The sequence below is a fragment of the Mustela nivalis genome (genome assembly GCF_964662115.1).
Source record: "Mustela nivalis genome assembly, chromosome: 6".
Taxonomy (NCBI): domain Eukaryota; kingdom Metazoa; phylum Chordata; class Mammalia; order Carnivora; family Mustelidae; genus Mustela; species Mustela nivalis.
Window position 1 is genome coordinate 28168534 of NC_139025.1, and position 26147 is coordinate 28194680.

General features: G+C 47.0%; 1 protein-coding gene, 1 long non-coding RNA gene and 1 pseudogene across 22 annotated transcripts in view; 2 read left to right on the top strand and 1 right to left on the bottom strand.

Annotated features, from left to right (window-relative positions):
- The window catches only part of FOXN3 (forkhead box N3), a 400355-nt gene that overhangs the window by 58508 nt on the left and 315700 nt on the right, over nt 1-26147 (bottom strand). The window lies entirely within an intron of this gene.
- Nucleotides 13784-24495, top strand: LOC309866297. The gene is made up of 3 exons (XR_014312558.1): nt 13784-16312; nt 23749-23848; nt 24264-24495. It is a non-coding gene; the product is annotated as an uncharacterized lncRNA (long non-coding RNA).
- Nucleotides 16911-21932, top strand: LOC309868080 (large ribosomal subunit protein uL6 pseudogene; annotated as a pseudogene). Its single transcript has 2 exons — nt 16911-16930; nt 21045-21932. The product of its transcript is annotated as a large ribosomal subunit protein uL6 pseudogene (transcript).

Below are 26147 nucleotides of genomic sequence, written 5' to 3' on the forward strand. Positions count from 1 at the left end.
AGTAAGGAGTCTCCAACATAATCCGATTGTAAACGCATCTGGAGTGTACCCAGGCCACGAACTCACACCCTCGACCTCTGGCGAGAGCTCTCCCCCTGCTAAATCCTTGTCCACAAGGCACCAGCCTCAAGGGCCCTGTGCCTCCTAAGCCTCTGCCACCTCTTTTCTATCCTAGAAGCCCTGATCCAACCTTCCCGCCTGGCATTCAAATCTAAATGGTTGGTCACACTCCTTGCAGCAGCCCTGCCCATCCAGCCGGCTCTGGCTCCCCTCGTGGGCATTTTAATTCATCATCACCAACCTGGACTTCCTTCCCCACCCTTTCTTCCTAAGGAAACCATTCCCCACCCGTTAATGAAAGCCCAACTTCCCAACTGTCACTACAGCTTACGTGACGATTTGCTTTTTAATCTTTACCCAACAACCAGGCCAGAGACTTCCTGCAGGCAAGGAACGCTGCGCTCACATCTTGGTGTTCTTTGTATCTTCCCTTCTCCAGCTCGGACCTGCAGTGCCCTGATTTTAAAAGAATACCTAAATTTAGCTTTAAAAGGCTCCCAAGAAATGGCATCCATTTCCTGGAAACTGCTCAAGAGAGGAGTGGGTGTCTTAAGAAAAGGGCAGGAGTGTGAGATCTCACAATGTTTTTGTGCGGTCTGCCTCCTGTACCCCTCAGTGGCTGGTGAGAAGGGCACTGAAAAGTCAAGAGTTCTGGAGCCAGATACATCTGGGTTCTAATTCACCATTCAGGGGCTGTGTGACTTTGGGTAAGTTGCTTCACCTCTCTGAGCCTCAGTTTCCTTTCCAAAGCCAGGCAATCTAGTTCATAAAATGGTTATTAACAAACGAAGAGTAAAATAAAAACATATTTAAAAAAATTTTTTTTTTGGTTAGGTGCTTTAGAAACGTTAGCTTCCCGCTCTGACCAATCAGTCCCCAAAAACTACCAATGGAAATGTACCAAGGCCAGCCCAATAAACTTTGAAGTGGCCTGTACCTCCCATCAACCCCCTTTGCAGAACCCTCCCGTGTGCTGAGCCTGCAGCATTGCCGCTGGGCCTGGCTCACTCTGCTGGTGGCTCCCCAAGGTGCCGAGGCACTCAGGCAAAATGAACCTAACATCTGTATTCTATTTGCTAATGAGCAATCATCATTTGTACCTTTCTCCAGCCTGGGATTCAGCTGCTTGGAATACTAATGCCATTAGAAACTGGAGTCCTTTTTGAAAAACACACATTCATTTAGCAAAACCCTGTTTAACTCATTGGCATTTGTATGGCTCCGGGGATCCCTTGACAATACATGGCTGGTTGAGAAGTGCTGGAGTCCTCTCCAGCCCACCCCTCCATGGGGGTATCTTTAGGTGCTTGAGTTGGGACTGGGGGGGGCCAGACTTGCCTTGCCTTTTCTACTACCTCAGTGTGGATCATCAGACAATTGTCACTTTCCTTAAAAACTTAATTTGGGGTGTGTGTGGGGGGGGTGCCTGGGTGGCTCAGATGGTTAAGCATCTGCCTTTGGCTCGGGTTGTGATCCCAGGGTCCTGGGATGCAGCCCTGTACTGGGCTCCCTGCTCAGTGGGGAGCCCGGTTCTCCCTCTCCCCCTCCCCCTGCTTGTGCTCTCTCTCTCTCTCTGTGTCAAGTAAATAAAACCTAAAAAACAAAACCTTAATTTTTAGTCACAGGACCAATATAAGAATACAGTTGCTTATTTTAAAAATTAGCCACTGACAAAAAAGGCTGCCCAATCTTATTGCCCTGCCCTTCTCCAGAGGGAAACTTCCCTACAAGAAGAGTGGTATCTGCCCAGAGCTTTTTCTCTCAGAGATGCATACAAGAACCTGTATCTTTGGAAACTATAGTCTTGCTGCCTTACATAAATAGAGACAGATGTATACATTACGTTGCAGCTTGTTTCGTTCATTCAGCATTAAATCTTCACCTCTGTTCATTTGGGGGAGAGATGCGTGGGGCTCATCCCTGGGCATTTATTTACGTCGTTTTCACTGTGGGGCTTTTACAAAGAAAGCGGCAGCAAGGCAGCAAGCGTGTGTGGGACTGCTCTCCCAGGAATGCACCTCAAAGAAACTCTCTGGACCTTGCTTTCCTCGTCTGCAAAACAAGGGGTTCTGAACAACCCCCTGGGACTGCTCCATTCAACGTTTGTGTCATCAGGGGCCATGGTGAGAAGGTTCTGTCTCTACACACAGACTCTTCCAAGGCCTTCTAGGATCTGAGCTCATTTATTCCCACCTCCTGTTTTTGTCTAAGACATCTAGTTATCCCCGATCCTACATTTTTGTGAACTCCTTTCTCCTCCTAAGAAATTCCTGCCCCCCTCCTCCCTAATACTTGCCAGGAATCCTCAGAGATGCTCAGAGCTTGTAGCTTGTGAATGTGTGTGCACAGGTGCGAATGGCAGCCCCAGGAGGGAAAGGCCTGGTCTGTTTGCTCATTGGCAGACCCAAGGAGCAGAGGGCAGTGCGGCATACACAATGGGCTCTCCTCACACACCCAGGGAATAAACAACTAGGCAGCCTGGCCACAGACTAGGAATGTAGTCTAGGTGAGTGGCCTTGATTGCTCTGTGCCTCAGTTTCCTCAAATGGAAAACGTGATAGGGTTCCTCCCTCCCTTAAGGAGTTGCCATGCAGATCAAACAAGCTGATACACGCAAAGCCCTCGGAGTAATGACTGGTGCATCCAAACGGTCCGTGAAGGTTAGCTGCTCCGACAATCATCTTCATAACCCGTGTACGTGCGCTGTCCCACTGACTCAACGCAGCGGTGTACGCAGGGGTGCCCGACACTGCTGGGGTGCAGCACTGAGCTATCCCGGAGATGGGTACGTCAGCAACTGTAGGCAGTCCGAGGCAGGGTCCTCTCCATTCACGTACTAACAATCGGCTTGTAGCCAACTATCCTCTTTCTTGCACTCATGTCTTATTATTTACGGAAAACCAGCTCTGAGCGAATTTCTGTTTGTTCCAGCCCCTCACCTGTGTTTGTGCAAGTCATGCTTTCTCCTGGAGTTTCAAAGTCGCATCTTTCTCCTTTGCCATCGCCCCATTTTTCTCCTCCTTGGTGCGCCCCGATCCCAGAGATTCTCCCCGGAGGACGCAAGTGCCCTGCATGCATTTGGGGTCTCCTTGGTTCCAATTCAGATTCCGGGGAGCAATCAAGAGGGGTGCAGGAGGCTCTGGCCCCTCCTGCACCTGCCGTCAGCGTGCTCTGTCTAGATGCTTCACCCCTCCTTGCGTCAACTTCCTGCCGCACGAATGGCTGTAGTCGGGATTAGCTGAGCTGACGCGTGTCAAGCAAGGGGGAGGGAACCTGGCGGTCACTAAGTGCTGTATCATTGCCACTACAGCCCATGACCTTAAGGACCTGCGATTCAAGCCCTGTTTTCAGGGGGTCTGATAGATTCCTCTGGGCTGTGTCCACACCTGGCCCTGGGCACACGACCTACCCCATGCTTCGCCGGACCACGAATGTGTGTTCAGGGGCTGGATGATCAGGAGGGATGCAGCTGTGGCCGTGCCAAAGATGACCAATCTGGACTCAAATGGTACCCCTGACCTTGGCTGGCCCTCCAAGAACCCTCTGAGCTAACGTGCTCGGGCAAATGAACACAAGAAGAACTTCATCAGCTGTATCAGAGCGCATGCTCTGAAAGACAGGCCCTGACCCACCAGAAGCTCCGCCACACGAGGACAGTGTCGAGAGCCGCTGGCAAGCAAAGTTTAGCTTCAGGGTCGATGGTTCTTTGGAAGAGCTGTTCACTCACAAGCTAACCAGGACAAGGACTGAAAAACAACCAAGGGGAGGTAACCCTGAGGGCAAAGATCCACAGGGAAATTAATCATGGGCTCTATGGAAGTCTTTAAACCCTGAGCTGCGCTGGTGGCTGAAAGTGAGCTCAGGGAGGCATTAAAAACGTAACCTTGGTGGTTTTTTTTTTTTTTTTCTTAAAGTTAATAATCTTGGGTTTTACTTTCTTAAAGATTTTATTTATTTATTTATTTATTTGACAGAGATCACAAGTAGGCAGAGAGGCAGTCAGAGAGAGGAGGAAGCAGGCTTCCTGCTGAGCAGAGAGCCCGATGTGGGGCTCGATCCCAGGACCCTAGGATCATGACCTGAGCCAAAGGCAGAGACTTTAATCCACTGAGCCACCCAGGCACCCCCATAACCTTGTTTTTTCACCAATGAGGAGCACATGCAAAAGGTACAAAACTCTCAATGAAGGCAGAAGCTTCTGTGTGTAATACAAGCCCCAGAATGCCCATCAGGGCCGCTCAGAATTATCGCCAAGAAAACAAACAAAAAACCGGAGCACACATTTTACTATTTGACAACAAATACGGTGCTAACAACGATCATTTTGTTGCAACCGTAGTTCTAGTCTAGCTTAGTGTCTTCTGCCGGCTTTCTTCCTTTCTCGGGGATGGTGTTCTATTGCTATGACAACTGGTAACATTTTGCACAGCACAGAGCACTGTATCATGTATCACCAAGGCAGGAGAGGAAATGCCATACTGTACTTACAAGTCACCTTCTTTTCTCTCTCACTCTTTTAAAGTCTGTTATCACTACCCATGCATTATTCACCACACCATATTATATATAACCTTTGGTTACAGTCAGACTCGTGATATATGTAGCGAAAGCCAGGAAGCCTTGCAAATCCCTTAGCATCTTCGAACAAATAAATGATAACAGAATTGCATTATTCTGGCTTTTCTTCACTGCAGTTATAAAGAACTCGCTTTTACCAACTTCTTCATTGGATCAAGAGCCTCTGTCAGCCTTTTACAAATGTTTGTCTCATGCAGCGAGAGAACTCTCTTAGCCACCTTGTCGGGAAATACAGCTTCCCTTTAAGACCATCTTCCAGTCCGTGAAGCAGTGCCTCTTGAAATACTTATTTTCTTTCCATTTTAAGTATTTTTGCAACGTTTAAAAATCGTATCATATACTTCCCTGTCTATATAATCCTTGCTTTAGGACTTAGTGGTCACCATGGAAACCCATCACCGGGCATTGCTGTAACATATGACGGTTGCCAGGGCTAATGTCCCTTATGGAATGGCCGGCTGCGGGGATGGGGGCTGCAGCCAGTCAAAGGTGGAAATCTACAGGCCCATGTTAAGATGCGGCATCATATGAAGATCACGTAGAATCGGATAGATTTACAAGGTCTTCCGGCTCTCATGGACAGACATCTCCAGTATAGAAGATTGAGAAAGTGTAAAATCCATTCTAGCGACAGCCAGGTTAGTGGATACAGACCTCTGTGACTGGACAGAAGAATCTGGTTATGTTTGCCGTGAATCCAGGCCATGTGGGCCAAGTGACACCCACTTCTCTGCGTTGTGGTCACATTTACAAAGTGACTCAAAGGTGGCAGGCTCGCCCCGGCAGTCGAGGGCAGAGATACTCAATGGACTGCAGGCCAATACCCACTGGTCACGATGAAATCCTAGCAAGCTGAGAAGGCCACCTCTCCTCCACCCCCCAAAACTCACTTAGGAAGGCAATGCCCCAAATTATCTAAGGTGGCCTCAAAAGACAATTAATTGTTGTTCAGTCAAAAATAAGCATCCCTTCCTTCCTTTTTTCTTTATAAGAAAATGTAGGCAACTGTTTATTTTTTTGACTTGTTATTTGGGGGCAGAAGTTCTGATGAAAATATTTGAACAATGTGATGCACCCTTTGTGTTTCTGCAGGGTAAGAAAATACTTAGGCTCAAATTTTTAAAAATGTGAACCAGAGAGCCAGATTTGTTCTGACTTTTCCAGTAATTTGAGTGACTGTAATGGTTCTGACCCAGGTTGGCATTCTGAATTCAACCTCTGCCCACTGCGTACTAGATTATCTGAGAGGGAGAAAGATGGAGGACTCTGATCCCCAAGAAGCTGGTGAGCCTGTGGTGGGTGGTCCTGACGTCAGGTCTCCAGTGGAGAAAGCACTGGGTGGAGGCGGCATACAGACCTTCGACGGTGACGCCATGACTGAACCCCCACTGTCTTCTGTCTACTGGAGTCCACCGGGAAGCAGTCACAAAGACCAAAGGTGTCTGGGCACAAGTAGCTGATGGCTCCCCAGCACTATATGTAGGGCTTATCTGTCCACCTTTGTGAACTTCTTTGGGGTAAGGAAGATTTATTAGAGAGTTTGAGGGCTAACTTGTGCCCCCAGGCAGCCTCTGGATACCTCAAGTTCCTCAGACTTTTCTCTCTCAAAGCTGCCAAAAGCAACTGATAGCTCCCTTCAAGGAGCACCTGATGGAGATTTGTGCCAATTCTCCCAATGGACAATCAAGGGCAGAAGGAGGGCATCAGTGGGGGGTGGTGAATTGGCGTGTCCAAAGATCCCTGATGCTTCTAAGGTTCTAGAGGGCAGAGGGGAGAGGTGTCCTTCTTCTCCTGGACAACACGAGTACCTTTCAATCCAAGGAAGATTTAGAAGAATGCACAGAAATGTATAAAGAAAATTAGATCCGTAGAATTCATTTTTTAAAATAAATCAATGCAGGTCTAGTATTTTAAATATTTGTTATAATTAAGAAAATTGGCCCATAAGAATAGAGGACAAACCATGAAATATCAACTAAAATGTGGACTTAAATAACCAATTTACATTTTAATTTTAAGTCGAAATCTTACTAAAGTCATATCTAGTATAAGAAAAGCTAAAAGACCATAAGGTGTAACATACTTTCAGCTTAATTAGATTTATAAGAATTGCTTAAGTGCTTTGGGAGGCTTGTTTGTTGAGTCAGGCAATTGAGTCCTTTTACATTCGATTTCCTTTACAAATGCAGTTTAAAATGTTTAAAGGAGTTTAATTAACTAAGTTTGCAAATCAGACCAAACATTAATAAAAGGGCCCCTTAAAAGTGATTGTTAAAAATGGCTAGGCTTATAAATAAAATAGTGGGCTCTTTGAACAGCTCTTAGAAGTCTAAGGAAAGGTAAGGTTATAGATTTTGTATCTTTCATACTTTAAAAAGTAAATAACCCTTTTTGCTCAAAATGCTTTGAAATCCATCCTGCCTATAACACATTATCATTTTTTTTTTTTTAATTCAGTCTTCAGTAAGAATTCACTGATGCTCCATGTGTCAGGTATTGTACTAGGTACAAATGGTACATTCTGGCTCTTGCGGTCATCTGGTCAAGGAGAGAAAAATATGCCGACGAAGAAAACAGGTGACAACCGACTGATGAAGGTATAAGGTGATACTGAAATTCACAGGAAGATATCGTAACAGAAGTACTATTTGAACTAGATCTAATTTGGAATCTGCTCTTCAAGCTTTGTGAGATTCCCCTCCGGGCGTCACCCGCTGCTCTGAGTTTGCCCTACACACGTACTCGTGCTTCTACAATCCTGTGAACCGGAAACTCAACTTTAAAAATCTGTTAGAATCATGTGTAAAGTAGAAGCTACTAAAATATGAGTGAACTTGCATTCATTCATGTGAAATGCAGGGCTTGCATTTTTATAAAAAATCTTTTTTATTTATTTGACCCAGAGACAGAGAGCACACAAGCAGGGGGAGTGGCAGGCAGAGGGAGAGGGAGAAGCAGGCTTCCCCTGATCATGGTGCTCTATCCTTGGGATCAAGACCTGAGCCAAAGGCAGAGGCTTCACTGACTGAGCCCTCCTGGTGCCCCCCCCCTTTTAAAGTAAGCTCTATGCCCAACAGGGGGGCTCGAACTCATGACCCTCAGATCAAGAGTCGCATGCGCTACTGACTGAGCCAGGCTGGCGTCGTCACAGAGCCCTCTTTAAAGGATTTATTCTATGAATGCTATGGTATCTTTGCTGCTCAGAATTCTGTTTTCTTTGTGAGCTGCGTTCTCCATTCCCTACCCCATTACAGTGAGGTTACCAGACAGACCTCTGGACAAGCGTCCTACTACCAGAAATAGGTTTATGACTGACCAATTTCAATGCAGAATGAAAGGAGCGCCATAGATCACATGATAATTGTCTTTCTCTGATTGACTTATTTTGGAAAGGAGCTTCATTTCTACAATTAAGTCCAAATGGCAAGGTTGCCATTCTCATGAGAAAATATATTAAATTATTGTTATGTTTTAAGGGTTGAATTGTGTCTATCCCCTGCCTCTCAAATTCTTACACTAAAGTCCTACCCAGTACCTCTTGACTTGATTTGGAAAGAGGGCTGTTGCAGACATAATTAGTTAAGATGAATTCACACTAGAGCAGGGCGGGCCCCTCATCCAACAACAGGACCGGTGTCTTTATTAAAAGGGAAAAGGGGGACAGACACAGAGGAAAATGCCACGTGAAGATGGGTGTGATGTTGCCACAAGCCAAGGAACCACTGAAAGTTAGGACAGAGGCCTGGAACAGATCCTTGCCTAGAGCCTTGGCGGGGAGTCTGGGCCTGCCCATGCCTTGATCTCCCTCTTCCAGCCTCCCGAGCTGCGAGTCAGTGAATTTCGGTTGCGAGGCCGACCTGATCGCATTACTTCGTTACCACAGCCCCACGTTCAGTCAAGAGAGCAGGAGAAAAAGCAAGGTTGGGAATATCCCATCAAATTCTACCACAGACCAACTCGCGTTTCATTTCCAACTTTTTATTAATCTGGAATTAGACTCCAAGTAAAACAAGAACAGGGATATCTGGGTGGCTCAGTTGGTTAAGTGGCTGCCTTTGGCTCTGGTCATGATCTCAGGGTCCTGGAATCGAGTCAAACATCGGGCTCCCTGCTCAGCAGGGAGCCTGCTTCTCCCTCTGCCTGCTATTCCCCCTGCTTGAGCTCTCTCTTTATCTTGACAAGTAAACAAAATAAATGAAAACAACAAAAAACCCCAAGAAGGATGCCAGTCAACAGGCTGCTACCCTCAGCACCCACCAATGAAGAGTTTTAAGTTGCTCTGGGGTCTGACTGCCTCCCATTGGTCCAAACCATGACTCTCTCTCTTTTTTTTTTAACCTCAAAAATTAGAGCAATTACAGCCACAACAGTGACATAAACTAATACGCTGTTTGCTGTGGATCATCTTCCACACAGCCTAGAATAAGCTCTTTTCTCTCACTTAATACTTCACCATTGGACTCCCTCCATGGTGCTTACTCCACCTATATAAAATAAGGCTGACGAATCTTTTCCCACTCAGCTATGTTGTTTTTCTTCCTATGGATGTAATGTAACTAACTCCTCAGTGAACCAATGAAATGTTCTTAAGATGTCAGACATGTAGTTTTTCAAAGGTGCCAGAGCCGTGATTCTTCTGAGCTTTTAGGAGGTGACTGGCAGACAAAGATCATGGTGATCCCGCTCCCCAGTGGGTCACGGCCTTATGTAATCGCCCCCAGCCCCCTTTCAGGGAAGATGGAATCTGTTACCTGCTTCTACAAACGTATGACAAAGGCAAGGAGTAGTCGCTCCTGGGGTTGTGTGTTTCCCCAGCATCTGAACGTACGAAACCTTTTATTAGTGCAGAAGCAATTACTCTTAATTTACATGAGAAAATATCTGAGCATTCAGAAAAAAATAACCTCTTTAGGCTTCCTGACACCTCAGGACACATCTTGCTAAGAAATGTACAAAATAAACGGAGGTGAGCACAGGTGCTCCTGCGGGTCAGAGCCCTGGAGGCTTGAGGCCCAGATGCAGGAGGGGCAGTGGGGAGGTCATGGGCAGGGGCTGGGTGGGACCGCTTTCGCCGCCTGGGGTGCCTGCTGCCTCAAAAAAGGCAAAACACTCTTTAGAGAGAGAGAGAGAGAGAGAGAACAAGAATGTGTAAAACTGTATATTCTCCTAGGATCTTTTGCTGAGAAAACACAGGTATTCATGCCCATTTTTTGCTAAATGCAAAGTGATGTCATGCGAACTTCCGACAAGTGGGAGATCCCTGTACCTTCATTCCATAAGACTGTCACAGTAGACCAAAACGAGGGGTTCTTGCTGGCCCTGAAGAAATCAACTCCGGTGTCTGAGGGGCCCCCATGGTTGGGACCACGGGAGTCTGCGGCTGCGAGTGGACCCTGTCTGAGGGATGGCGAGAGAACCCAAGCTCCAGAAAGAGCTGCCACCTGCCGACACCGCGCGCTACCTGGAGAGACCCTGGGCAGGGGACCTAGCTACGCTCTGCCCAGACTCCTGACCCAAGGTGACGGGGAGATACCAAGGCGAGCTGTTCTAAGTCACTTTTCATGGTAATTTGTTATGCAACAATGAACAAGGAGACAGGGAAGATGTCCTTTGAGGGACTGACAAGAAAGAAGGAAGCTCTAATTAGAAAAGCTCAGTAAGGCACATGTTTTGAATATAATTTCTGGGATTTGCCTAAACCCTTAAAACTCATCAATGAACCCTCAAGATGTTCTCGGATACCGCGTTATGAACCTTTCTTTTTGTCTACTCAGTAAAACTCACTGCAAAACTTGCTAATGCGTGGGAAACTCACAAGGTCACAGGACGTAAGCATCACTTGCTGGCCCGTTTCTGCAGTTTAAAATGTGACTCTAAATAATTGTTGCTTCATGCTTAACCTGTAAGATAGAGCCGTCGTCTTAATATCGTATCATCTTCAACTTGCTTAGAGACAGAAAGGCACAGCTTTGAAGAAAATGTGATTTCTTATTTTTTTAGGGGAAAGTCTTCAATCTGCCTCTTCTAGCTATCATAGGAACCAAAAAAGTAAGTAAAAATAAACACGTCTCTCTCAATCTCTCTCTCTCTCTTTTTTTTTTTAAAGGCACAGCTCATACGAGCCTGGAATTGTTTTAAGAGGACACTTTAGGAAGACAGGCTAGTTCATTTCCCCACACAAGAGAATTTATTCAGAACTAATACAATAACCCTGAAAGAAATTGACTTTCTAACCCAAACACCTTTTGGGGAGGTACACTAGAAAGGAAACCAAAGTGAAATTTTCAAAACTGGGACTGAAGTCCTGTTCTAGTACCTGCTAGCTGTGTGCCTGGGGAGAGGTTACTGTATTTCTCTGAGCCTGGGTTTTCTCAACCATAAAATGAGTTGTTTTGAGAACTGAAAAAACAGTCATGAAAGAACCTTGCCTAGTGTCAGGCTTTAATAAGCAACAAAAACACCCCCCACAGGCCTCATGAAGGGAATTGGTTCAACTGCCCCAAAGAAGGGCAGGGAGTCCTGGCCTGCGACAGGGTCATGAGGACAGCCACTCTCCTGCCCTCAGGTCTCTGGGAAAAGAGGTAAGCAGGGCTGTCCCAGCGACAAAAGCAGGTAAGGTGGAGCTTCCCCGGGGACAGGACTCATCTTCGGAAGCCTGAGCAAGCAAAGACAATGCAGACTTAGTCATGGACCTTGTCAGACAAAAGGCATAGGGAAGCCAACATAACCCCTAAGCCAACGCACAAAACCCCCTAGAGCACAAGAGTATCTGTTCTCTGTTGTGACTCCCAGTGCTGACCAGGCGGTTACAGTAGCTCGCCAGACAGAACATCCTTCTGTCCTGGTGGCTGGGGGATCACATCTGTGGCAGAAAAAAAGGACACCATGTCGGGACAGCATTGTTACAGAAGGAAGACGCGTTGGGGGAACAAAATGGGCAGGAACGACATGGAATGGAACCCTCAATAGCAGGAAATAAACTGCCTGTGGGCTTGTGTTCTCCCTGGCTGATCCCCTGCCAGTCTTGGGACAGTGGGCCACGGGCAGGGTTGGTACGTCTCTGCGTGTGACGCGGAGGATGGACAGAGGCAGCAGGAATGACATCCAAAAAAGCAAACAGTGATGGCGGCACAGGCACCAGCCGAACAGAAGGGCATCCCGGGGAACCGGACATGCCCTACCGGTGTAGACAGGAGAAGAGGAGCTCAGGATGGCCCAGGCTGTTGGCTTTGTGGCCTGGAGTCTAACCAAAGCAGCTACTGGCTTCATCTGCCTCTGTAGCAAGAGCGTGTACAACAGCACCGAGCAGTGGCCTTTGGAAAAAGGGAAAGATACTCATGCCAAAAATTCACTAGCACCTGCCCAAGAAAAAAGGGTCAAGGAAATCAATGCTTTTCCAATATGGTGTCTCTGCTGTCCTAGGAAACCAAGGTTATCGCGTGGTTTGTGAATATGTCTGCGTACCCCTCCACCCTCCCCAGGAGACCAGGGACCTCCTCCTTCTAGGGATACTGCTGCCTGCATTCTAGACCCCAGGGAGCCAACATGATGCCAGGCACAGAGCACTGAGAGGACGTCTGCTGAATGGGAGATTCCCCTACTTCTTCCATGGTCTCACATCCGCCAACACCTTCCATGATGAAGGCCAGGCTGGCTGAGACTGAATTCAAGCTCTGGCATTACTAGCGGCGTGACCTTGGGCAAGTCAATAGACCTCTGAGTGGATCATTTATAATAGCACCTACCTTACTGGGTGTGTTTGGGACTACAGGTGAAGGCTCAAACTAAACTTGGCATACAGCAAGCACTCCATGAAGTGTTAGTCTCAAGTTCCTATTATTTTTAAGACCACTTTTTAATTTGTTTTTAAGACCACTTTTTAATTTGTTAGTAGATGTATTATTTCCCTCTGTCTCCCCTGCAAGGCTCCACATGGTAAAGGATTTGTATCTGTTTTTTTATTGAGAAATCCCAAGCACCATAACCTGTTCTAGGCACATGGTTGACCCCCCCCCCAAAATATTTCTCTAAGGAACAGATGAACTTAAGTTCTTAGATCGCAGAGGCCATGCCTTTCCCTATGTTAAACTGTACACACATCCTGACAACATTCTGCCTTGTCTCAATGTAGAAAAAAGTTTTTTACTTTTTGTTGGAAATAATGGCTTCCATTTATAAAGTACTTTCACATCTATTTTCTCACTTGAGCATTCCAACAACCTTGTAATAAATCCCCACAGTGTCTACCAGAGTAGCACATACCCAGCAGCTCTGCAAAGTAACAGGACTTGAGGTTGATGATAATGATGGTGACGTCCCACACCATCTCACCTGTGCAAGGCCATTTATTACTTGATGAAGAGAAGCAAGCCTGCCTAATATTTTTGCATTGATTTACTTTGGGTGGTTATGCTGTTGCTGTTATTCTACTGAAGAAAAAAAAAAAAAAGTTACTTGTTTCTTATTTTTGGTCTCCCAAATGACTGCTTTAAAATATTTTTTTTTAGGGGCGCCTGGGTGGCTCAGTGGTTGAGCCACTGCCTTCAGCTCGGGTCATGATCCCAGGGTCCTGGGATCGAGCCCCGCATTGGGCTCTCTGCTCAGCGGGGAGCCTGCTTCCCCCCCCCCCCCCGCCTCTCTCTGCCTGCCTCTCTGCCTACTTACAATCTCTGTCTGTCAAATAAATAAATAAAATCTTATAAAAAAATATATTTTTTTAATTTCCAGTGTAGAAAACTTGATTAAAAATTTTGATTAAAAAAAAGAATATAAATTAGAAAAATCAAAATTATCCACAAGTCCATCTGGTCCTGGTACTTGGCTTTTTAGGAAGCACTGACAGCACAGAATTACTGTTTTGCAGAAAGAAGTGTTAGTTAGCATGATTTCTTGGGTGTACTGGCCACACTGAATTCTGGGAGTCAAGAGCAGCCCACAGTCCAGGAGTCTCTGGGGGGCTCAGTCAGTTAAGCGTCTGCCTTTGGCTCAGGTCATGACCTCAGGGTCCCAGGATGGAGCCCCGCAGCAGGATCTGTGCTCAGCGGGGAGTCTGCTTCTCCTTCTCCAGCTGTGTGCATGCCCTCTCGCAAACAATCAAATAAAATCTTATAAAAAAAAAAAAAAAAAAAGAGGAGCATCCCAGGCCTGAGGAGAGGAGGGCACTGGTGGGGGCTAAGGAGCCAGGGGCTGCTGAGGGAGAGCAGCTGAGGATGAAGACAAGTGCATGTGGGTCCAGGTTCAAGTCGATCAGAAAGGAACAAAGCAGGGATCCCCCCATCCCTGAGGACTGACTAGCAGCTCTTCATAAGGTCCCAGCCACATGGCTGGGGACACCAGGGCCCCAGGATCCTCACACCCGGGGACAGAGGCAGTCCAGGAACAGAACAGCTGCCCCACGGGATATTACTTTTCCTGCTGGGTCACGGGGTGGACACGCCCCTGACGCAATCCTTCCAGGTCAGGCTGGAGGGCAGTTGGCGGGATGGCGGAAACCGAGTCTAGGTCTGCTCAGGTCGACTGGCTGGAGGGGCAGCCACGTACGGCTCCTGAGTTTACCTTCGAAAGAGACGGGATCAGGGCCTGCAGCTGCTCAAGGGTAAAGTGCGGACCCAACCCTCAAGAATCCTACCTGCCCTTAGCTGGTCCTGTTTCCTAACTGTACCTGCACCAGGTTGGGCATTAAGCCACAGGAGCCACCTCAGGGCAGCTCTGAGGGTCACGATGAGGTTGGACTTTTTCACACCGAGGCCTGTTGGAGGTTTCTGACCGGCTAGAGACCTGGGCCAAAACCAGAAGGTTCCCAGAAGCCGGAATCTGAAGGTCAGTTCTTTCAAAGGGCTTATCTGCGGGATGGCACAAGTGCCTAAAACCGTCTACTCTTCAAACTCAAACCGGTCACCTATGCACACCTCATCCCGCATACCGTGTTCCGGACAACCAAGAGACCCCACATGCTTTCATCAAGAAAATGACTGCCTTGGCCATTCCAGGGGACTACGAACTGTTGCGATCTTCTAGCCTCGTTCCAATCGATATAAACCAGGACAAGAAAAAACATTATATAACCGGGAAGCATTATATAACAGAGGTCCCGATGCCACTTTAACCGTATCCATGCCAGCACCGACTGGAAGAGCACGTCCTTTCAGAAGTAATCCAAGACGCCGAGAGTTGTGCAAACCGTTTTTCAATATTGGTTTAAACTAATCCCACCTACTCACCATTGACAAAAGTCTCTGCTCTTCTAACCTTGTTCTCCTACAGCCCTGCGTGAAGCAATCCCACTGCAGGACGATGGTTTGTTAAAGTGACAGCGCACTGGCTGCACAAGGGTCAGGAGGAAAGAGACCAGTGTCAATGTCTCTGAGAAGCTGGTCTCCAACGCCTGGCACGAACACGGTCATTTCGTAAGGGCTACAAATGCCACTTGTGCCATTTCAAAATGGCAGGACACCGATCACTCGTGACGGGATGCATTTTGCACGGAGAGACTGCTGAAAGCCCCACAGCATTGCTTTGTTGGAGGAAGCCAAGAAACAATAATAGTAACAGCAAAAAAAACACCACAAAGCCCTGCGCCCCCCATTCCTTTCATTGTGTGCTGCCAAGCAAAATGATCTCTCTTCTTGTCTCCTTTCTGTCTTACTGATAGAAATTACATTCCAGGGCACCCAACACAAAGGATGCTCGAGCAGCAATGTGCCTCGTGTATGACATTCCTCCGAACCTTCAGGAGAGAGATTGATTTAAAGCCACGAAGATGCCGGGTAGGCACTGCCTCGGCCGTAATGAATCTACCCGGCATTCCATGCTTGTGATTTAAAGCAACTCCAGAAAGCTGCAGTCTATGGAGACATTAGTGGCTCTACTTCCCCCTGCAGAAGGACAAGAAAGTCACAGCGAGGCTAAAAGTGCTATCTGGCAGTGTCTGAGGTCCTGTAATAGCTGCTGATTTAATAAATTCAATACTCTGCAACACCCGGGGTGTGTGTGTGTGGGGTCAACCAAAGAGGCTGGGAGCCAGACACAGTCCCCCATTCACCTGAGGGTGCGGAGTGGATTTCCCTTTCCATGATACACCATGAAACTAAATATCCGTGGGACTTTCTAAAAAGTCACATAAACTTATTCTTTCAAATCCCCTTCCTGAAGGTCAACACGTTCCCCTGTTTTTTTCTTCTTCTTCTTTTTTTTTTCCTCTCTCTCAGTAAATACAGAATAGTCTGAAGACCGAAGTTAAAATTCTGTGCCCCAAAGAAAATTTTCCGAAGCCAGCACCACAGGCTGTAGGGTCCCTCTAAATCTTAAACGGGCTGTGAGGTTTAAGACGCAAACTCCAGTCCTGACTTGGCTTCTAGCAGAGTGACCTTGGATGGTTCACAGGATGCTTCCCAGGACAGCTCATCACCTGTCACGAGGAGCTGGAATAAATGAACCCTGAAGTCCCTTGTCTGTACAGCCTGTGATTCCAGGCCAGCTCCAGTTCTCTGGGAGGAGCCACATCACCGTCAGCCGGGCCTGGAGAGTCCGGGAGGAATGGAGTCAGAACTGCTTGCCCTCCTCCCCCAACAGATCCCAGAGACCTGAGACTACCAGCTGGACAACCAAGGTGCCCCTCTGATCACCAGATTCCCCCGCAAAGACCACCCATTAGCCACCAATGTGACTTCAACAGGTACGACTGAACTTCCCCCGACACACCATGGTCACCTAGTAGAACCCCAGCCCAATTAGCGTGGTACAGGGCTCGAGGACAAACGGTTAGTTCCTGGGGCTGCCAGAACAAGGAAGCTCGAACCAGGGGGCAGCAGGGACTGCTATCTTAGGGTTCTGGAGGCTAGAGGTCTAAAAGCCAGGTGTTGGCAGGAACATATTCTTCCCTCTGAAACCTGTACTTGGGATCCTTCCTCACCTCCTCCGGTGGCAGTCATCAATCCCGGGCCACTCTCGGCTTGCAGCTGCTCTGCTCCCATCGTCCCATGCAGCTCTTCCCATGTGTGTCTGTGTCCCAATGTCCCACTCCTAATAAGGACACCAGTCCCACTGGATCAGGGCCCACGGATGGCCGCATCTTGGTTGTCAGATGCAAACTGATTATGACCGCAAAGACCCTATTTCTAAACTTAGGTCCCATTCCCCAGTACTAGGAGTGGGGAGGAGTGGGCTGGGAGAGGACTTCAGCATATCTTTTTTTCAGAGGGGGCACCATCCAACCCACAGTACCGGCTGATCACGTATTGCAAATTAACCAAAGAGCACAAATGTGTAAGGGCATGACCGAAGTCCACTTTAGGTACAGCGGAAGGAAAAATATAAGCAGACAGGCATTATAGTTCTAGTGGTCACAAGGGGAAAAGATACCGCTTTTCAATGTCTGGACAGGGGAGAGCAGGTGAGGAAAGCAGCGTTCTCAGCCCAGTGGTGCCCTACACGCCACGCTCCCAGAACAGGCCCACGTTTCCCCTCTGGGCCCACAGAGCACCCCCTGCCAGCAGCGCCACGACTATCCTCACTGCTGAAATCCTCCAAACTATTTTTTTTTTTAAGGTTTATTTATTTATTTGTCAGAGAGAGAGAGAGAGAGAGAACACAAAAGCAGGCAGAGGCAAAGAGGGAAGCAGGCTCCCCGCTGAGCCAGGAGCCCGATGCGGGACTCGATCCCAGGGGATCATGACCTGAGCTGAAGGCAGTGGCTTAACTGACAGAGCCACCCAGGCATCCAATCCTCTGAACTTTTTTTTTTTTTTTTTAAAGGTTTTTTATTTATTTATTTGACAGACAGAGATCACAAGTAGAAAGAGAGGCAGGCAGAGAGAGGAAGGGAAGCAGGCTCCCCGCCGAGCAGAGTGTCCGATGCGGGGCTCGATCCCAGGACCCTGAGATCATGACCTGAGCCAAAAGCAGAGGCTCTAACCCACTGAGCCACCCAGGGGCCCCCAATCCTCTGAACTCTTAAAGCTCAAGCTCCAGTTTCACCAAGTCACGTGCCTCCAGCCTGTAATGCTGTTTTGTCTGTTTCTTGGTGACACCTGGACTATGGTCCTTTCTATCCTCTCTGCCTACCACTCCTGGAGAGCAGGGGTTACTTCTTACTCAATCACTGTACCCACAGCAGGTACTTGCAAATATTTGCTAAAGTAAACCAGCAAGAAGATAAGAGGAGACTGGAAATAACTATCTTCTGTTTTGAAAACTTCACCATGGAGAAGAGACCTTTGGAACCAAGGGGCCCTTAGAACCTGTGGCCTATTGATTCCCTCATTGAATTTCTGTAATCTCTACTCTTGGGCCCTATTTCTTGGAAATCATAAGAAAGGCCAAAAGATAGCTAATCACTCCAAGTAAAGAACAGGAGTACACCCGCGTGAAGGGCCTGGGCTGACACCACCGGCATCCGCCGCTCATGGGCCCCATCAGCCGCCATGACCTTGGCGCTTTCCATCAAGGGCTGACCCTCCCCAGCACTCGAGCGTCTGGAACTGCAGCATGTTCGGCTGGAAGGGGTCTTAGAGATCACGGAAGGCAGAAAAATACCTCCCTCCCCAAAGATGTTGACATCCCAGTCTCTAGAATGTGTGAAGATGTTAGGTTATAGGGCATGGGAGAACCCAGGTCCCAGATGGAGGTGGAGAACTTCTGGATTATCTGGGTGGGCCCAGTGTAGTCACAAAGGTCCTTATAAGTGAAAAGAGTGATTTCCGTGATCTATTCTTTTGCCTTTGAAGTTGGAAGAAAGGGCTCTGAACCAAGGAATGTGGGTGGCCTCTAGAAGCTGGAAAAGGGATTCTCCTCTGAGCCTCCACAAGGCATACCCTAAAATCCCTTGATTTTAGCCCCATTAGGCCCATTTTGGACTTCTGACCCTCACAGCTACAAGGTAATAAATCTGCATTGTTTTAGGCCACTAAGTTTGCAAAACTTCATTGTACTAGCCATGGGAAACCCCTACAGGGATCAGCTACTCCTTCAGCTGGGGGGCGGCTAAAGCTGCCCCGGCCCCCCTACCTGAAACTCCGGTGGGCCGCGAAGTCATTTGTCTAAGGGTACACAGCTGAGGAGCAACAGAATTAACCCATGGCTGGGGTCATGGCTGTGGGGTGAGCAGGCTTTGCCCTACAACACATCCCCTTCTTGGGTGTAGACACGAGGCCCCTGGCTCTCGGTGGAGGAGGAACACACATCCCCAGCGGCTCATCTGTGAACTGTCCTTACTTCAAGGCTGGCCCCAGTCACAGGCCGACTGGACTTGTGGGCTGGAAGGAGCCTTTGACAGTATAGGGGCTGACTCCTTTCCAAGTAAGGGTTCTGGTGCCTTGGAGAGGGGCAGCGTCTTTCCAAGGGGTCACATGAGGTAATAGAAAGCTTAAGAAGCAGTGGCTCCTCGGAATCTGCCCTCAGTTTGCACGTGCTGGTTAGAAGCTGAGCCATCAGTGCCCCTACCCCCTAAGACTGGCCCTGCGGACACCTGCAGCCACCAGTCTTCTGGTCTGCTGGGCTTACCAGGCAGGCCTGAGTTCCAAGCCTTTGCAAAGTTCTGCTTTCTGAAAAGTTACACCTTTTGCCTGCCAGACACCGTGCCCTGGCTCCTGGAGCTGGCCTAGGGCTATTCTCACCAGGGAGACCATAGCATTCATCAGCTCTCTTGGTGCCGACAGAAATTCTCCCTGACACTGAGAACCTCTCTCTCTAGCAGTTATCATTATCTGTCTACAGCAGAAGACAGACTGCCCCTGGCCGAAGTTTCAGACCTCTTCTGACACAAAACCCTGAAAGGCACCAGAGAGCCCGCAGCCGTGCCCAGAGCACCTTTCTGTAAATACCCAGTTTTACCAGGAGCTTTCAGGTGACACAAGTGAAATTAATGCTGTCCGCGCAGCAGGAGACAGAAGTTCCACCCAAAGGTCTGTGCAGGGTATGCTCATGGATCCGATGTCTATGGGTCCCTAAGGCTCTGATGACCTTAGCAGAGTCTCTCCTCTGCTGGGAAGTTCAGGAAGTGACGGCGAGGAGGTGATGTGGTTGTGCCTTTCTGCGCAGCCCAAATCTCTTTACTCCGCTTCTTTTAGAATCGGGCAAGTCAAACCATGGTCGCTTGGTAGCATTTTTTTTTTTTTTTTAATTCATCAGGATCTGATCTCAGGATTTTCTATTTCGCTGGGAGCAAATTATGCATCTGCTTAAGCAGTATACCTAAAACCCACCCACCCGAAGGGAGTTCTACTTCTGGAAAAATGGTTACATGTACTTTTGCCTATTCTTCCCGCCGATGCAAGGAAAAACACTTAACATTAAATACAGGGCAAACACAAGAGGATTCTGAAAGGTGGAGAGAAGAAAACTGACTCACTAAGGGCAGTACAGAAAGGGCAAACTATAGACCAATATCCCTTTATGAATACAGGCAGAAAAATCCTTAATAAAATATTAGCCAATATAATTCAGGAATATATAAATGGAATTATATACCACGAGTAACTGGGGTTTATTTCAGGGATGCAAGGCTGGTTCAATATTTGAAAATCAGCATAATCCACCATTATCAACAGGCTTTACAGAAGATCGTATCAACTGATGCAGAAAAAGCATACGAAAAAGCCAACATCTAATCTTAATGATTAAAAATGCTCGCCGAACTAGGAAAAGAATTACTCAACTTATCAAAGAGCATCAACAAAAAACCCTACAGCGAACATTATGCTTAATGGAGAAAAGACTGAATGCTTTCTCCCTAGGACTGGGAACAATTAAGGATGTCTCCTCTCAACACTATTTAACAGTGCTGGAAATCCTAGCTGGTGCGATAAGGCAAGAAAATGAAATAAAAGACAAACAGATCAAAGGGAAGAAATAAAGCTCGCTCTATTTGCAGACTGTCTACATAGAAACCCCCAAGAAAACTACCCAAAAAACTCCAAACCCTCCTAGAATTAATAAGTGCATTCAGCAAGGGCTCAGGGTACAAGGTAATACAAAATCTACTTTATTATTATATGCTAACAATGAACAAGTAAATAAAAAAATTTTTTAAATGCCATTTACCATTGCTCAAGAAAAATGCATACACATATAGGACTTGTAAGCGGAAAACAACAACATCCCAAAGAAAGAAATCAAAGGAGGTCTAAGTAATAAATGGAGAGGCTTATCATATTCACAGATTAGAAGACTAAATAAAGATATCATCATTTGTCCCCAGATTAATGCACAAGTTAAATGCAATTTCTATCAAAATCCCAGCAAGACTTTTTAGTGGCTACAAATGAGAGTATACATACGCGGCACTACAGTTTTGCAAGATGTTACCACTGGGAGAAACTGAGTAAAGGTACAACAGGATCCCTGTATTATTTCTTACAGCTGCATGTTAATCTACAATTATCTCGAAAGGTTAATTAAAAAACAAAAAGTGCTCTTTGTGGCATCATTCTCAGCAATCAGACTGTTGACATTCCAGAAAATGTTGACATCACTCCAAGCGACACACAATTATTTTGAAGGCCCCCAGAGGAACCCTGCTGAGAAGTCATACCAGTGTAGAACTCAGTCTCCTTGCAAAGAAAAAGAAGAGGCTCCCATTGACAAGTGGGGAAATGGAAAGAAACTGGCTACCGTGCGTATTATCTGTGTTGTGTACAGACCACGATCAAGAGCGTTACACTGTGCCTCTGTTACAAGATGACGTCTCAATATGCTCCCTTCCCCAGCAAAGTCATTACTCAGGAGAATGGGTCTCTTGTTGAAATCCAAAATTGCTTGGGCGAAAAATACATGCCTAGGGTTTGGATGAGGCCAGGTGCTGCTTGTTCAATATCTCAAGCCTGGAAAGATGAGTCAATTCTTGAAGGAAATGACACTGAACTTGCATGAAATTTGCCTGCTTGGATTCAGCAAGCCATACCAGTTAAAACAAGGTTTTCAGAAAATTTGGGAATGGTATCTAAGTCTCAGAAAGATGAACAGTTTAGCCGGCTAATGAGTAAGACCCCAGTTGTACCGCCGAAGAGTAAGATGCCAGAGGATTCTTCAGGCCTCTTTGTGATATTTTAAAGATGTGATAAGGAGCGTCTGGGTGGCCCAGTCAGTTAAGCATCCGATTCTTGATTTCGGCTCAGGTTGTGATCTCGGGGTCCTGAGATTGAGGTCCACACCGGGCTCTGCACTGAGCATGGAGCCTGCTTAAGTTTTTTCTCTCCTCCCTCTGCCTCTTCCCACCCCTCACCCTTTAAAAAAAAAGAAAAGAAGAAAAGAAAAAAGGAAAAAAAAGCAGTAAAAGCCCTGTATTGATTCGGGAATACTCCCCCACCCCTGAAACAATTAAAACCCCAATCCTGGCCCCTCCTCCAAGCAGTGTTTTCTTCTCCTATTGGGCAGAACTGCCAAAGCACTAGAAAGGGTTAGTAAAGCAGGATCTTGATGACTCGATTCCTTTACCCTGCTTTGTAACTCTTTGTAGCACTTGTAACTGTCTGACATTAGTTTACATCACATCACATCACATCACATCACATCACATCACATCACATCACATCACATCACATCACATCCGGCTGTCTATTTGTCTGTCCTATCAGTCCGCCTTGCTTCTTCCACCGAAATGGAAGTTCCACACAAGCAGGGCTTCCATCTTGGTCTCACCCTAACACATTAGAAGCTCTAGAAAGAAATGCCGAATTAATATGGGGGAACTCAATCATGTGCCTTCCCCCAAATCCTTTCCCCTCTAAGGAGGTGCCCTTCAGCAGTATCCAACAGTAGGGATTCTGACTCCAGTGTTGATGAACCTCTAGTCTTCAGCTCTGTTCTACAGACCCTTTACAACCAAGCCCCACCCTTCCACCTTCCTAGCACCAGAGAACTCAACCTTGGCAATCATTCCCAGGGGTCACTTTCAAGGTAGGGGGCCGGAACCTCCCTTTGAGGAATGTGGCTTCAGGCAGTATCAACAGTCACTCTGTTTACCTGGTCCTTATAGCGAGACCATGTCCCTTAATCCCAGCCCTGTTTCTTGATTGGATCAATTTGATATATCTCTAATTTAATTTGCACGCAGACCCTGGGGATGTCTGGAACTAATCTGATAATCTTTAAATTATTATGTTTTCCAAGTATGTCTCAGCTGCCAATATCATATAGGGGGGACTTTAATGTGAAATAATAACTTTGATTGCCAGTGGCTTCTAACTTCTTACCATAGTCCTCATTATTACAGTGCTGGGAAAGGTCAAGTGTTCAGCAGCCTGGGGGACACACACTCATTGTCACCAGCCCTACAGTGGCTTTAGTGGTCAGCTGGGCAGCTCCCTCAGTTACACGCAGAGCCGCAGCCCGTTTTATTTTTGTTTGTTTAATTCAGAGATACAGTCCCATGACCTCACGCACAGTGGATGTTCCAGTAAGTGGCTGTGGAGTGAGTGAATAAACCAAAATTTTGGGTCTTTTAGGTTAGATTACAGAGGGATGTCTGAGCTTAAAATCTGATAATGGAGATCAGGACCACAGCATTCACTCAACTGTCTTCAGAGTGTGCAGGAAATATATCAATTTCTTAAATGGTTTGGAGGGGCAGTTATAAATTAAAACTCTTGCTATTGGAAGAATTCTAGCTTACTACCCTTGCTGCCACGGGAATGACAAAAAGACAACATAATTACAGACTGTCCGTAATTAATATACACTCAGCTATAGCAAACACGAAAATTTAAAATGAACAATTATATACTAAAAAAGAGACTGCGAGTGATCAGCTGGGGGAAGAGGCAGAAATCTATGAATGAGATGGTGTTAAACCATCAGATGTAACTCCCCCCAGTTTCCCCCTCCCCGAGAGTGTTTCCAGCCAGGCTCTGTGAATGTTTCCTGTCAAGCCAGCGGAACCAGAAAGTTCAATTGGTATCTCCAAGCAGGCAAGCTTCCTAGTTGTAAATAACCAGCAACTTTGTGGGAATCACTCAGGAGGCTCCCATCTCTTCTCTGGGATTATTTCAGTCCATCCATCTTCCTTTGTCCCTCAGACTTCTTGGGGGTAGAGGAAGGATGGGGAGGAGAGTTTTTTACATCTTTCTCACTTAGAATTCAAGAAGAATACTTTCAAGTCACACTCCTCTTTTCCAGGCCAGAAAACCGGGCAGCCATTTTGTACCATGCCTACAACACAGGCATGAGACCCGAGGGGACAATGCTGGAGTCATATGTGAAATGGACACAGGTACAAGTAAGTGCTTACTGCAAAGATGTGGATGGTTTGCAGATCACACTGCATCCTCTGGAGCAGGTTCATGAAGTCCAAGTCCAATGGCAACATGGCCGCCTCGTGCCCCTGGTTGTCATTCATTTGATTTATGGTCACGGCAACAGTGATGATCATGACAATGATACTAACTAGAAACTGTCAATTACTGAAAACCCATCATGTCCTAAGCACTTTATATATGTTATTTCTGTTGCTCGATAGCCTTCAACATTGGTATTACTATTCCCATTTTACAGAGGAGGAAACTGAGGTCCAGAGAGGTTCATGTGGCTCATAAATTCTGGAGACAAGACAATCTGAACCCATGTCTAGAGGACCAGCTGACCTCCAAAATAATCCTGTCCATGAAACTATGTTCTTTCTTCTGTTCATCTAGGAACATCTGGTCAAGCTGGACTCTGCGTGGTGCAGACATGATGCTTTCCTAAGTCAAGGCCAAGTCTGAGGCTTCCTGTGGAACTGGGTGTGAGCCCACCTCAGCAACACTGGGGAGGAAAGAGGGACCAGGGAAACCATGCTGGCCCCCAGAGTGGGTGCCAAGCCTTTTCCTGGGTACCCTGGATTCTTGACAAACATCCATCTCTCTCCAAACTAAACTAGTCCTATTCACAGAACTGACTGGCTGGCCCCTGGATCATTATCTGTTTGGAAAAATGGGGTGAAATAAGAAAAAAACCCAACAGGAAAACAAATGAGCTGAGGGCACAAGCAGGAGATATACACAAAAAGAAATGCAAGTGGCTTTCGACCTCACCCAATAGAGGAAATGAGTAACAACAAAAAAGTCACTCTGCAACACTGTAGAATGTATACTTCCAAGGGTGCATCCAGACAGTAAAATACTCTGGAGCCCATAAAAAGGACAAGCTGTCCTTTTTACAGAATAACAGTGATGGCACACCCCCATCTACAGAGGTGTGCGCACACACACCGGTCATCAAACGCTCAAGACCCCACTCCTGTTGGGTACCTTTGAGGACAGGGTGCTGGGGAGCTGTATTTCTTTAACAGGAGAATTATTTACTTACTTTTCATTATATGGTAGTCCCTCCCTCTGATTTATCTATGGTTTCAGTTCCTCACGAGTCAACTGTGGTCCCAGAGCAGGTGATCTCTCTGACGTACAACCCGGAGCTCAAGAGAAGCCTAATGCCGCTGTCAGTTCCTCTCTTCACGTAAGCATTTTACCCTCACACCTCACTTCACAAGGGTGAGTGCAGTAAGATATTTCAAGAAAGGGAGACTACAGTCACGTAACTTGTGACAGCATAGTGTTATAATTGTCCCACTTTATTATTGTTGTGGTTAATCTTACTGTGCCTAATCTGTAAGTTAGGCTTTATCATGGGGATGTATGCAGAAGAAAAAACAGTGTCTACAGGGTGTGGCGTCATCTGTAGTTTCAGGCATCGCTTGGGGGTCTTAGAACAGACCCTCAACAGATAAGAGGGGACTACTGTAGATCTTTATGTACTTGATGATTTTTTTTTTTTTTTAAAACAACATACTGAAAAGAAAAGGAAAAAGGAGCCTGAGTCGTGTGGTGGGCAGGCCCTTGCTTGGGCCCCTGCAGGTGGTCGGAGGTAGAGCTGGGCCTGGCTCCCCGGATCCGGACTCTCAGCCCTGACCCCTTTCCGCTGAGCAGCGTCTTACGGACCACGGACTGTTGGACTTTCTGCGCCTCACTCAGGATTTGCCACCAACAATCACTCTCAGAGGAACTGCACCCATCTCCCTGGCTCCGTGATTTTGTTACTTAGCACTACCTCGGACGGAACCCCAGTGTTCCGATTAGCGTCATCCCCCTATCCTGGACACTGTCATCTTTGGAGTGACAAGGAGGGGAAGACATGTGGCTAGGCCACACAGAACTTTCCCTGTGACCATCTGCCTATGGTGAAACCATCACATAACTCTTCGGTGCCTTATGGCTTGACGTCCAACCCAAACGTTTAGATGGATTCTAGGTTTCTGTGGAGAAAGTTCTCATCAAGATGAAGACCTCATCATGTGCACAAATATCACTATGTGGGTTATTCCCAGGACATGTTCCATCCAGGGCCAACACCTCCCTAGCCAGCTCCCTGTTCGCTACCTCCCACTCTCCCAAGAAGCAGCCACTGTGAGCTCACAGAAATGCAAGCCCAGCCCACCACAGTGGCTGGAGCAGCCTTGGGCTCTGCATTCTGGAATCAGATGGAACAAGCAACACGGCTTCCTGCTTTCCCGCTGTAGGACGTCAGGTGATACGCTCTGCCTT